At 46.4% G+C, this 13,345-nt stretch overlaps 1 protein-coding gene across 2 annotated transcripts in view; it reads left to right on the forward strand.

Annotated features, from left to right (window-relative positions):
• The first annotated feature begins 11,958 nt into the window (after positions 1-11,958).
• PNCK (pregnancy up-regulated nonubiquitous CaM kinase) overlaps positions 11,959-13,345 on the forward strand; it is a 486,583-nt gene continuing 485,196 nt past the window's right edge. For both annotated transcript variants that reach the window (XM_085629799.1, XM_085629804.1), the window contains exons 1-2: positions 11,959-12,084; positions 12,178-12,217. The gene's annotated coding sequence lies outside the window, so the exon portion shown is untranslated. The remainder of the gene's footprint in view (positions 12,085-12,177; positions 12,218-13,345) is intronic.

Here is a 13,345-nt window from a genome sequence, read left to right on the forward strand (position 1 = left end):
CACTTAGGGCTTCCTTGCTCCAACGCAGGCACCCTTGCACAAGAGTGTCTATGTGCGCTCGCACACTTAGGGCTGCCTTGCTCCAACGCAGGCACCCTTGCACAAGCGTGTCTATGTGCGCTTGCACACTTAGGGCTGCCTTGCTCCAACGCAGGCACCCTTGCACAAGAGTGTCTATGTGCGCTCGCACACTTAGGGCTTCCTTGCTCCAACGCAGGCACCCTTGCACAAGAGTGTCTATGTGCGCTCGCACACTTAGGGCTGCCTTGCTCCAACGCAGGCACCCTTGCACAAGATTGTCTATGTGCGCTCGCACACTTAGGGCTGCCTTGCTCCAACGCAGGCACCCTTGCACAAGAGTGTCTATGTGCGCTCGCACACTTAGGGCTTCCTTGCTCCAACACAGGCACCCTTGCACAAGAGTGTCTATGTGCGCTCGCACACTTAGGGCTGCCTTGCTCCAACGCAGGCACCCTTGCACAAGATTGTCTATGTGCGCTCGCACACTTAGGGCTGCCTTGCTCCAACGCAGGTACCCTTGCACAAGAGTGTCTATGTGCACTCGCACACTTAGGGCTGCCTTGCTCCAACGCAGGTACCCTTGCACAAGAGTGTCTATGTGCGCTCGCACACTTAGGGCTGCCTTGCTCCAATGCAGGCACCCTTGCACAAGAGTGTCTATGTGCGCTCGCACACTTAGGGCTGCCTTGCTCCAACGCAGGCACCCTTGCACAAGAGTGTCTATGTGCGCTCACACACTTAGGGCTTCCTTGCTCTAACGCAGGCCCCCTTGCACAAGAGTGTCTATGTGCGCTTGCACACTTAGGGCTGCCTTGCTCCAACGCAGGCACCCTTGCACAAGAGTGTCTATGTACGCTCGCACACTTAGGGCTGCCTTGCTCCAACGCAGGCACCCTTGCACAAGAGTGTCTATGTGCGCTCGCACACTTAGGGCTGCCTTGCTCCAACGCAGGCACCCTTGCACAAGAGTGTCTATGTGCGCTCGCACACTTAGGGCTGCCTTGCTCCAACGCAGGCACCCTTGCACAAGAGTGTCTATGTGCGCTCGCACACTTAGGGCTGCCTTGATCCAACGCAGGCACCCTTGCACAAGAGTGTCTATGTGCGCTGGCACACTTAGGGCTGCCTTGCTCCAACGCAGGTACCCTTGCACAAGAGTGTCTATGTGCGCTCGCACACTTAGGGCTGCCTTGCTCCAACGCATGCACCCTTGCACAAGAGTGTCTATGTGCGCTCGCACACTTAGGGCTGCCTTGCTCCAACGCAGGCACCCTTGCACAAGAGTGTCTATGTGCGCTCACACACTTAGGGCTTCCTTGCTCTAACGCAGGCACCCTTGCACAAGAGTGTCTATGTGCGCTTGCACACTTAGGGCTGCCTTGCTCCAACGCAGGCACCCTTGCACAAGAGTGTCTATGTGCGCTCGCACACTTAGGGCTGCCTTGCTCCAACGCAGGCACCCTTGCACAAGAGTGTCTATGTGCACTCACACACTTAGGGCTGCCTTGCTCCAACGCAGGCACCCTTGCACAAGAGTGTCTATGTCAAGGTCAGGGTTGTACCTTCCTGCACAAAAAGTATCCTTGGATGCTTTTTCCTCTTTGCTGCATTCTAAGGACGTTTCTCCGGGTTACGCCAACCTCAGGCAGCCACAACATTTTGGCGCAAACCCAAGTCAAAATATGAATATGGGTTTGTGTCAAAATCCATGGGAAGCTGCACAGGAACGCCCATGCACCACTCACGTAACACCTCCCTGATGTAGAGCACGGAAAAGCCGTACATTGTGCTGCATTTTTTTTTTTAAAGAGTTTTATGTAGCGCGAACTTGACCCTGGAGGACATATTCATTTTTGTGAGGCACAGGGAGATTAAGTGACTTGCCCAGAATCACAGGATGTTCAGCTGTCATTGCCGAGACTCAAACCCAGTTCCCCAGATTTGAGGTCGGGGTTCCCCAGATTGGATGTCGACCACCCTAGCCGTTAGGCCAACCCCTCTCCCCAATGCATGTCTTACTTTGTCTTACAAACCCAAATATAGAAAAATGTGCTTCGCTTTGTAAATGCAAAAAGGATTTTGCTTTGAGCTGCATCAAAAAAGTTAAGCAACCCTGAGGCCAAATCTTTCTAAGTCTGGGCCTAAATATGTTTAAGTTCCTGATCCAATAAATGTACAAGTTAAAAACTCTTAATGAAATCAGGAGGGCAAGAAAATACCAACACAGACCGAGCAAACCGGACGCAGGCCTCCCAGAGCCAACCACCAAACCAAGAATGCATTTTTTGGGGGGGTGCTCCCCCCCCCCTTCCATGAATCTACGCCTCCGCGTGAGTGAAGAGTGATGGTGAAAGTGCTTCCTTTGTCTCCCTTAATTCTGCTTTCTCGGGTTCCCTCCTCTTCGTTTGCCTCTCATGCCTCTCCTGTCATACACTAGTCTGTCCATCGGAGGGCGTATGAGGTTCCTAGTCCAAGGTGCAGCAGCCTTTTCCTGTGATGTCATATTATGTTTGAAGAATACAAAATGGAGGTTTTAGAAGAGGAGGCTGCAAAACGCCCATTTCATCCCCAGCGCCTTTCTCGCACCCCATGCAGCAATTGTTGTGCCTGGTTGTTGCTTCTAGGAGCTTGGCGTTGTTCCTTCTGCGTTATATTCCTGGTATAGCTTCTACTTCCAGAGGGAAGGCTCAGTTTGGGGCCTCGTGGATCCCTCCTGTGTCATGGAGATCGCCTATAATGATGACAAGATTGCCCAAAAATGTTTTTTCACATTTGTCTTGTTTTCCATCTGGAACCCTCTACAAGAGTCTCTTGACCCCGGTCACGTATATTGTCCAGTGCGGTAGACACGTGGCTACAGGGAGGAGTGCCCTTTCAAGAAGCAATCAAGATAGGTACTCAACCTTCTCAAAATACAGTCCCTGCAGCAAAGTAGGGCTGGCAGATTTCAAGCCTCTGATTGGCTGACTTCAAGAGAGTTCTTTGTCTCTGTGGCTGCCATTACAGGGCCTGGGGCTTGGTCCCCAGGCCTACAAAACATGCCTAAAATGCCTTGTAAGGGATGAGCACTCCCTGACTCATGGGCATTAGGGGGAACACCAAAGGGCCCATTTTAACTAAAAAATGGGACACAATCTTTGTTGTAGGGTCGGCAAACTACCAGGCACAGGTGCGTTGAGTTGTCTCATTGGGTATGCGAGAATGTGGTCCAAGCCACGTGTACCCCATGGCTCTACCTGCACGGTATGTTGTTTTTGTATTACCACAGGTTATACCGGTGCATCTGCTGAACAGCTGGATCACTGGGTTTGTATTACATGCCGACGTTTATGTTTTCCACTTATTCTTTCTTGATTTTTGACACATGCTTTGCAGTAGCTTGTAAGAGATCCTGATGAAAGCCATGACACTGGTCCAGGTCAAGACGGCTGAAACATGTTGATCACTTTCTAGTGTAGCTGCCTCTAATGTCGGCAGCCACGCTACTCACTTTGTGCTTTTAATCCTAGCACCAGGGAGCATCAATAAACTTTGTTAGGCTTATCTTCTAGCTAGTTTTAATCACTATTCTTATCACCACTGTTAGATAGCACTGCACCGCTTCCACTCACACATACGCTCACACATACGCTCACATTGGGTTTTATGAGTACCCCTCTTCTCCATTAAAACATCCCTGAGCTCCTCCCTCGCAGCGAGGGGGTTGTAGCCCGCGTCACGACTAGGTTTGTGAAGTGAGGAGGTGTCCCCATGATGAAGTATGACACCTTTGGTGTGTGAGGCAAACCGTCCTTAAAAGGGACCCCCCATTTGCAGCACAGTTTCTTCCATATTTTCCTCATTGGGACAATCGCCAGTCACTTTTCCGGACCCGAGGACTCTTTGTGTTGTAGTTTGTACTGATAGGGGAGAATGCCCTCGCTGGTCCACTAAATATCCTCAGACCCCATTTTGTGTATTGGTCTTCTGAGTCCATAGCCAATAATATGTGGCCCCCGTACCAAGACCATGGAATGTGTTGACCCACGTTGGGTGCCCTTTCCAGGTTTGCAGTCAAGGGTCCGTGTCCGTGGAGAAGGAAACCTGTGATGGGTCTTGTAGCTTAGTGAACCAATGCGTCCACTGTAGGGGCCTGTGTTTAACCTCATGGTCACAGGTTCAAATCTCGGCATGTCCACTCAGCCTTTCATCCTTCTGAGGTCGATAAAATGAGTACCATTAAGTTGGGTAACAGTAACCATCTGCTATTCAGCACCAAGATACCCTTGGGTGAATGTGCGCTTTACAAATACACGTTGTTATCCACATTGAGACCACTTTCAAGGTTTGTTTTCTCAGGACAGAAACCACAGACTATGAAACTCAAAAAGTGCTCCTTTCACGGTTCCCGGCCTTGGGACCAGGACTTTGAGTCTGATTTAGACGTTGGTGGGCCCTCGACAGAGTGGGCTTTTTCGTCAGTCTCCCCGCCCGCCTACCTGGCGGTCTACCCGCCCGATTGCAATGTTGGATTCCAATGGGAGGGAAGACTGCCGCATGCCTGCCGACTCCACCAGGACTTCCTTGCCATCGACGGCCAGGAGTCCCACCATCGGTATTTGGATGTGGGCTGTTTCTAAGGAAATTCCAATGGGAATCCCACCTACTTCAAGTCGGCATAATGGGATGAAAAGAGGTGAAAAGTCACCTTTTTTCAGGGTACAGGATGTGGTTTCACCCTTTTCTCCTTTGTCCAGGTCCCCTCTGTCCTGCTACACCTTGGCATCGACGGATCGGCACCCCATTTGATAGTATTGCAGGAAGGTGTCCGTGGTGTATGCGGGTATACATTGCATGGTGTGTGTATGTTGGTGGGGTGCGAGGCAGTATGTACACATAATGAACACTACGCATATCCTACAAACAAATATGTACACAGACACAACATATATATGTTTTACATAAAAAATAAAATGTTACTTGCCTGTTTCCCCAACGCTGCAGCCGCTCCCCCCATCAGTACTCCGCTTCCAGGACACTACTAACCCATCAGGAATATCCAAATAGGCTCGGCGGTACCCCGCAGTCAAGATGGCGGCATCTTTGCCTGCACTGGAGACCGTCGCCACAGTGATCTTGCCTATACCACATATACATCCAAATATGGCGAGCTCCCCAAGGCCATTAAAGGCTAAGAGAGGGGGCTGCCCTGTCTTTGGCCTTGCGTGGCGGGATCTTGCCAATAGGACCGTGTACCCCGCCCCTGAGCCTCATTAGGCCCTGGGGGCCCAATCAATTTAATAAGGGGAGGAGGGGTGCAGCCCCCCTCCGCAAGCCTTGAAAGGCGCTGGGGACACCATCACCGAGGGCTGTGTTTTTTTAAGGGGCGACAGGCCGGTGAGGCCCCCCTCTCCAAGCCTATTCTGGCCCTGGAGACCCCATTCCCCGGGGCCTACATTTAATATGGGTGGGTACGCTGGTGCCCACCAATGGCACCCATCATACACAACGTTGGAGGCTGGGGGGTCAGCCCGAGACCCCCACAGACCCAGAAGGCTCCCCACATGTTGCCTCTGCCAGATGATGTAGTCCCAGAGCTGCTCACTTGGCCTGCATGCGCCATGTCAACCCAGTCCCACCTAGTGCCAGGCATAGAGGGGAACCGCGAAGACATGAAGAAGCAAGGGGGGCAGAAGACCCCCCTCTTTCCCTAGCACCACCGCTGTGTGTGTGGGTGTGCAGACTTGCAATGCCAACCCCACAATCTCACTCTCACTCACTCCACCTACACTAACGTTCCCTCAGCCACACTCACTCATTCATTCTCACTCACCCTCTTGATCTTACTCTTAATGTACTTGTTCTCATTCTAACTCTGACTCACTAATACTTTCTCATGCATACACACTTGCACTCAGTTTACATTCAGTCACTCATTCTCCCTTATTCTCACTGAGACTGTATCACTCATTATCACTCAGTTACTCACTATCTCTTATGATCTCTCATTCTCATTCACTCTTCCTCACACTCATTTTTAGGTCTTGGTTAGCGAAGGCTGCGCTTGCGCAGTCTCGCTCGCGAGATTTAATGACTTGGAGAAGAGGGGCTTGAACCAGCCCCTCTTCTCTCCTCTTCTCCATTGGCTGGCCTCTTAAATGCTGGCCAGCCATTTGAGAAGAGGCTTGTCTCGCAAAACAAGCCCCGTCCTTTTCGGATTCGGGGGCGTGTTTTTTTGTTACTTTTCGCTGGGCGTGTTTTTCTCTCCTCCAGCCAATGGCAAGAGGAGAGAAAAAGAAAAACACGCCCCCGAATCCGAAAACGGGATGTATGACGTTACAACGCATACTTTTACAACGCATGCACTTACAACGCAATTTTTACAACGCAACATCCACTACAACGCATTCCATTACATCGCATGACACTACAACGCATTTTTAAAAACTACCTTTACAACGCATTCCATTACATTGCATACTACCTTTACAACACATACAATTACAACGCATAATATTACATTGCATTTAAGGTAAGTTTTGGATAGTATAGGGGTAAAAATTACTATTCTAACTCCAGGGGTGCAACAGTAGGGTAAGTGTTGGATAGTATAGGGGTAAAAATTACTATTCTAACTCCAGGGGGTGCAACAGTAGGGTAAGTGTTGGATAGTATAGGGGTAAAAATTACTATTCTAACTCCAGGGGGTGCAACAGTAGGGTAAGTGTTGGATAGTATAGGGGTAAAAATTACTATTCTTACTCCAGGCGGTGCAACAGTAGGGTAAGTGTTGGATAGTATAGGGGTAAAAATTACTATTCTAACTCCAGGGGGTGCAACAGTAGGGTAAGTGTTGGATAGTATAGGGGTAAAAATTACTATTCTAACTCCCGGGGGTGCAACAGTAGGGTAAGTGTTGGATAGTATAGGGGTAAAAATTACTATTCTAACTCCAGGGGGTGCAACAGTAGGGTAAGTGTTGGATAGTATAGGGGTAAAAATTACTATTCTAACTCCAGGGGGTGCAACAGTAGGGTAAGTGTTGGATAGTATAGGGGTAAAAATTACTATTCTAACTCCAGGGGGTGCAACAGTAGGGTAAGTGTTGGATAGTATAGGGGTAAAATTACTATTCTAACTCCAGGGGGTGCAACAGTAGGGTAAGTGTTGGATAGTATAGGGGTAAAAATTACTATTCTAACTACAGGGGGTGCAACAGTAGGGTAAGTGTTGGATAGTATAGGGGTAAAAATTACTATTCTAACTCCAGGGGGTGCAACAGTAGGGTAAGTGTTGGATAGTATAGGGGTAAAATTACTATTCTAACTCCAGGGGGTGCAACAGTAGGGTAAGTGTTGGATAGTGTAGTGTAATATTATGCGTTGTAATGGTATGCGTTGTAAAGGTAGTATGCGATGTAATGGAATGCGTTGTAAAGGTAGTTTTTAAAAATGCGTTGTAGTGTCATGCGATGTAATGGAATGCGTTGTAGTGGATGTTGCGTTGTAAAAATTGCGTTGTAAGTGTAGTGCGTTGTAAAAGTTGCGTTGTAAAGGTTGTTCCCCCCGAAAACGCCACTGCGTTTCTCCGAGGCATTTCTGCTTCACCTCGGAGAAAGGCAGTGGTGTGCTTGTCCTCTCGTTGTGGAACTTGTGCATGAGCGAAATGTACACATTCAATTCCATTTTGTTTACACGTGCATTTACTTTGGGAATCTCCAAGTGACATTTTCTCACAACTACTCCTGGAATTCTTTGGGAATTCAGTGTAAATCAGAGGTTCACAAATTGTAGGTGCAAGCCTACTTGCATACATTTCTGCCTTCCAAGCCGAGAGTTTTAAACATTGAATTCACAGTTATTCACTGCTGGAACGTTGACACGTATGCATGAGAGTTTTCTTTAGAACCTTTTTCAAGCATTGGTTGGAAGGGTCTCTCTTGCTGTTGTTTTTGCAGCTCGCTAGCGCCTGGACGCACTTGCAGTTTCGCTTCTCGCCGTGGGTTCAGATCTGACTGTGCTTCGGCGGCTGTAAATCTGCAGGTACTTTTGTGGTCGGCGTCAGAGGCCGCCTCGTGACGAGAAAAGAGGCGGCCGCGGAGCAAGATCGGGGTTCGGGAGGATCCGGACCCCATGGCCCATTCACCGGTAAGGAGGGCCGTGCCAGCGCCAGGCTCACGCACTCACCACTGACATGCTGCGGGCGGGCAACGCTCCTCCTTTCATCATTTACAATTTCCTCATTTCAAACGTGCCCAGCCCCATCGTTGCAGTTACAATAGACGACTCTTTAAACGCAAATTGTAAGTCCTGTTAAATGTCCCCATTAAAACAATGGTTTATTTCTTGCCTGGTTACACGATCTTTTAAATTATCCATTTATTTAAGTGAATGAATATGTATTTAATGGGGGAAAATCTTTTACTGAGAAATCTTTGGTTAATAGATTATTATTGAGGAATCGACATCAAAAGGACCTAAAACTCTGTAGAGCAAAAGCCACATACGCTAATGTTGTAATTGGTTAAACGCAGAGGTCTAAAACCAGCCTTTGGCATGAAAGAAAGCTTCCAGATTGTGACTCGCCTTTCATGCATGCTGCAGTTGTGAGTGTGACCACCGGGCCAGGCCAATGTTTGCCTCTCAGTTACGAAACATTGTGAATGTTTCTCGCGCTTCCTGCCCGAGGTCACACGTGGTCGACGCAGTGGAGAGAATACTGTGCCGGGACACGGCCCTTCACAATGCCACAGATGACCTCCTAGATAGACTGACTCACTATATCCGATGCACGTGTCCGGAGGCCCCAGGTCTTCCCACCCGCCCAAAAGTGCCCAAGATCACGCCATTTGTCACAGCAGCCATCTTGGAAGGGTCTCCATCCAAAAGAGGCAGCCATACTGTAACTTATGGCACACCTCGGTTCGACCACCTTCAACAGTGCTAACAGTAACAGATTTAAGCGAGATTATTAAATCTGAAGGCGCCAGTTATTACAGTAACGACCATCCCAGAACTGAGCCGTTCATGTGTGCCTAACTGCTGGTCTCTAGTCTTAAAGTTTCAAGCTTTGTTAATTATTTAGTTCAACGTTGCAGTTCCCGGAGTGACAAGTTGTATGGCATAAAATAAGATTGATCGCTTTGAACTACGCTGGTTTACCAGGTGCTGGTTACATTGCCTTCAAAGCACGCTGCACTATGTATACATTCGGATGAAGGTTGTAATAATTTGAGATACTCTGGGAAGTGGAGACTATTGGCTTTTTTCATTGGTTTTCTGAGCCTCCCTAATTGCACCAGAGTTCATTTGTTACAGTAGCTTCCCCTGGATCCATTCATGTATCAAGCCTTGATTTGTCTGCATTCGCTTTGGTCACGTGGGGGCACACCTACAACCCTTTTGTAAAATGCAATTGAAAGTCTACGCAAGAACGATTAGCTCGGATTTGATTGGCTAGCCTCGAATCCTGTCCCTCATTAAATATTTAGGTTTTGATTGCCAAGTTTAGCATTGCAACCGTAGCTTTATGGCTTTCGTTTTAATTTTTCACATGCATCTATCTGTCAGGTCTGACGTGAGTTGACAAAAACATAAACAAAAATAATGTCATGAGCAATGCCAATAGCTCTAACTTTAACAATGCCGAGACCGTTGCATTGTAAATGCTTGTTATTTATTCATCCTCGCTCACACTCAGCTGAAGTCAGTGTTAGTCTCACTGACACTCATCTCATTCGTTCTTATTAGTGTCACTCACTCACTTATACTCGCAGATACATATGCTCACAGACACACACTCTCCTTAAACACAAACACACACACAACTACACACATACACACAACACACTTTTAAAAGCATTTTCTTTCTTGTTCCTCAGCTGTGAGCGACGGGCTTGTTGCAGTTCCTCTCGCTCCATTTTTATTCCACTGAAAGTGAAATACAGACTCTCATTCACTACTAGTATAATAAAAAAATGCCCAGGAAAAAGGGGGTGCAGCCCCAACGCTCATAAGGGCACTTTTATGCCGTCCCTTCGGCTAGAATGTCCAAGGGTTGCCAGGTGATATCCAGGGGTTGTAAGGTGAAAGCCAGGGACGCAAGGTGAAAACCAGGGGTTGCAAAGATGAAAGCCAGGGGTCGCAAGGTGAAAACCAGGGGTCGCAAGGTAAAAGCCAGGCGTCGCTGGATGAAAGCCAGGGGTCGCAAGGTGAAAGCCAGGGGTCGTAAGATGAAAGCCAGGGATCTAAACATGAAAGTCAGGGGTCGCAAGGTGAAAACCAGGGGTCGCTGCTGCGACCCCTAAATGACGTCCACAAGAAGCTAACATTGCCCGACCTAAGTTATTGCGTTTTTTGTGTTGCGAGGAATGAATGACCTGTAACAGCAGCTCACAAGAACTAAGCGTTTTTAGTATTTGAAAACCACTAATTTGCAGTCTGTTTAGCACACTCCCTAAGCAACGAAAGAGAAATGCTCTGTGATTTAGTGTTCTCTACGGCACCATAATTACACAAATAATGTATAATCGAATCAGAGTTAAAGCCGCCTCGCATCTGCATAACAATGTGGGGATCTGCGCGTGCGCCGTGTCTGTAACACCCAAAGCATGGTGTCTGCAGTAGGATGGAGCAGCAGCGCCCTCTGCTGGCACAGAGGAGATGACCGCTTGTTCACAGCCATATCCATGGTACTGAAGCGTGAGAGCTGGGGGGCATATCAGCAACGAGGCGATAGAAAATTATCGCCGCTTTTGCGGCCTTTTTCGGCCGAAAAGCGGCGATAATTTTATCGCCTAATTAGCAAGGCCACGCTAACGCTTGAAACCTTGCTTTAGCGTACGAAATCTTAACGCCCAGCTTTGCATCTCTAATGAGATGCAAAAAGGGCGTTCCTGCCCTGACATGATTGGAGAAATGTCGCTAAGCGACATTTCTCCTATCATCAAGCCCCCCGCTATGAAGCATAGCGGCAATTTCCTTACGCCTGCTTCAGGACTGACTTAGCCATGATATCCTATGGAGGGTGGATATCATGGCTAAGTTTGCCTTGCCCTATCATCAAGCCAACGCCACATTTCGTGAGATTATCGCTGGATAAATTTCTCTTACAACGAGAAAAATATTGGATTTACCATCTGAACACCACCATTCCTAATGGACTAAACAAAAAACTTGAATTTAGCTACTTTCTATGAGATTTACAACATATAATCTCGCTATCATGAATACATTGCAAATTTACGATTGATTTCCAGCACAGACCATAATATTTTGTATTTTATGTTATCAATGTTGCACTTACATGCATACTCCATGAATAGCATTTTTTGATGATAGTTTCAATTCGTATACCAATGTTCACCCTCTTTTTTCATCATCATGATATATATGATTCACGACAGGTTCACAACATATCTATCACCATCTTTCTAAATACAGTGGTCGGACACTCTTTCTTTTGAATTGCTGACAACTTAAAAAAAAAAAACCTTTCGTACGTTACTTCATGTCAGAGATTCGTTATTTACACCATCTCTATTTCTAACATACATATGGTTTGTGGCCACCATGTTTGGTCACATTTTCGATTTTCTCATCTCTCCAGTCCATTCATTTTTCGGCTTTCCGAACTACAGATTCTTCCTTTTTCATTAATCATGTGACTCACGGTCGATCTTCTTACTTAGACTGTAATTTTTTCTTTTTGAAATATCATTTTTTACTTCAGTTGTTATACACTATCGTAGCATGAGTCTAATAAGTCATTCAATTTTTTCGAGTATCCAACCAATGAACTACAAATTCTTCCACTTCTATTAACATGTGACCATTGGTTGATACACTTCCCGTTTAGTAGTAAATTACAACTTTATTTATTTTTGTCTCCGTCTTTTCCCGTCAGTAGTACTTTTTGAATGCCATTGAATTCTAAATTTTTATTTTTATTTTTATGCACTTTCGCTCCATGAGTCCTATTAGTCAGGTGATCTCTGACATCACCTTAATAGCACCACCGTCATTGACTCACGCACCACCAGTTGATTGCGTTCACTTTTCGAGAGAACTCTCTTGCACATTTTAGGTAAGTTAATATTCCGAAGGATCCGACACAATAGTCTTGGCATCAGTTGAGTTTGATATCTTTTCATCTGATATTTTACCTCTCATCTTTCAGAATATCTGAACACTCGTAAACCGTCGCATTATCGATTCAAGTAAGAGCTCTCACAGTATTGTCTTTATCACATCGGATATATTTAGCACTCTTTCACATTTCATCTGTTATTGACATCGCACTGGGAATGTATATCTTCACTTCTTATTGTCTCTATTATCACTATTTCACCCATATACTTTTCCTTATCTTCTTTGACAGCATTTTTGATAATCATGATATCTTGTTATGATCACCACTACTTTTCACATTTTTCATATTTCCTGAATCATGCATCGTATGACCTATCATCAATCCTCATGACTGTCACAATTTACCATTGATTGTGCCTAGACAGACAGATACATTTTTGTAACATTTACAGATATACGGCCCCTGAGGAAGGGCTACGGCCCGAAATGCATTGGGCTATTTGATATAAACCTGATTTGTGTGCAATTACACATTTTGATGATTTTGGATTACATGATCACATATTGATTATACAAATACGGATTTGATTTTTGAAGAAAAAGAGACAAATTAAAATGTGAATAAAAATTGATTTGGACAGCATCAATTGAAACTTGTCATGAAACTTTATCACACTGATATCAGGATGTTTTGAGTGCAAATGGGGGACGCCCCTCTACGGAGGGTAGCGCTATTATTTAAGTATATTTATCCTCACTCTCAGTAGGATTAATCCACCAGCACCACCGACTTTGTTTTACACTTTGAATCATCGACAAAACTGAGTGCGTTTGTTTTCAATTTTTTCTACGTATAGCAGTTTGGGTACTGACTGTTAAGGTATGTGTGGTAAATGCATGGGGGTTCTGTCATAAAAACCTCAAGGGTCAGCCACAAATCATCTGAATCAATAGGAAATGCTACTTAAAACTTTTTCCTAGGATTTTGAGGCCGGGACAACAAGGCGATGTCTGAAGATGCTGATACTTTTTGAGCCCGCTGAAGAGTATTAGAGCATTTTCACCTCCCCTTCAGATGCTTACTTTTTTGCTTCAACTTTCTCTTGCTGGTTCTGCCCATCTAACTTCCACCTCTCCCCTCCTGTCTCCCTCCGCCCAACCTCTTAACATTTTTGGTGGTTCTGCTTTCTTCCATCCACCTCTCACCACTACTTCTCTCCACTCTGCTTAAGTTCCCTTGCGGGTTCTGTGTCTTA

This window comes from Triturus cristatus, chromosome 10 (genome assembly GCF_964204655.1).
Source record: "Triturus cristatus chromosome 10, aTriCri1.1, whole genome shotgun sequence".
Taxonomy (NCBI): Eukaryota; Metazoa; Chordata; class Amphibia; order Caudata; family Salamandridae; genus Triturus; species Triturus cristatus.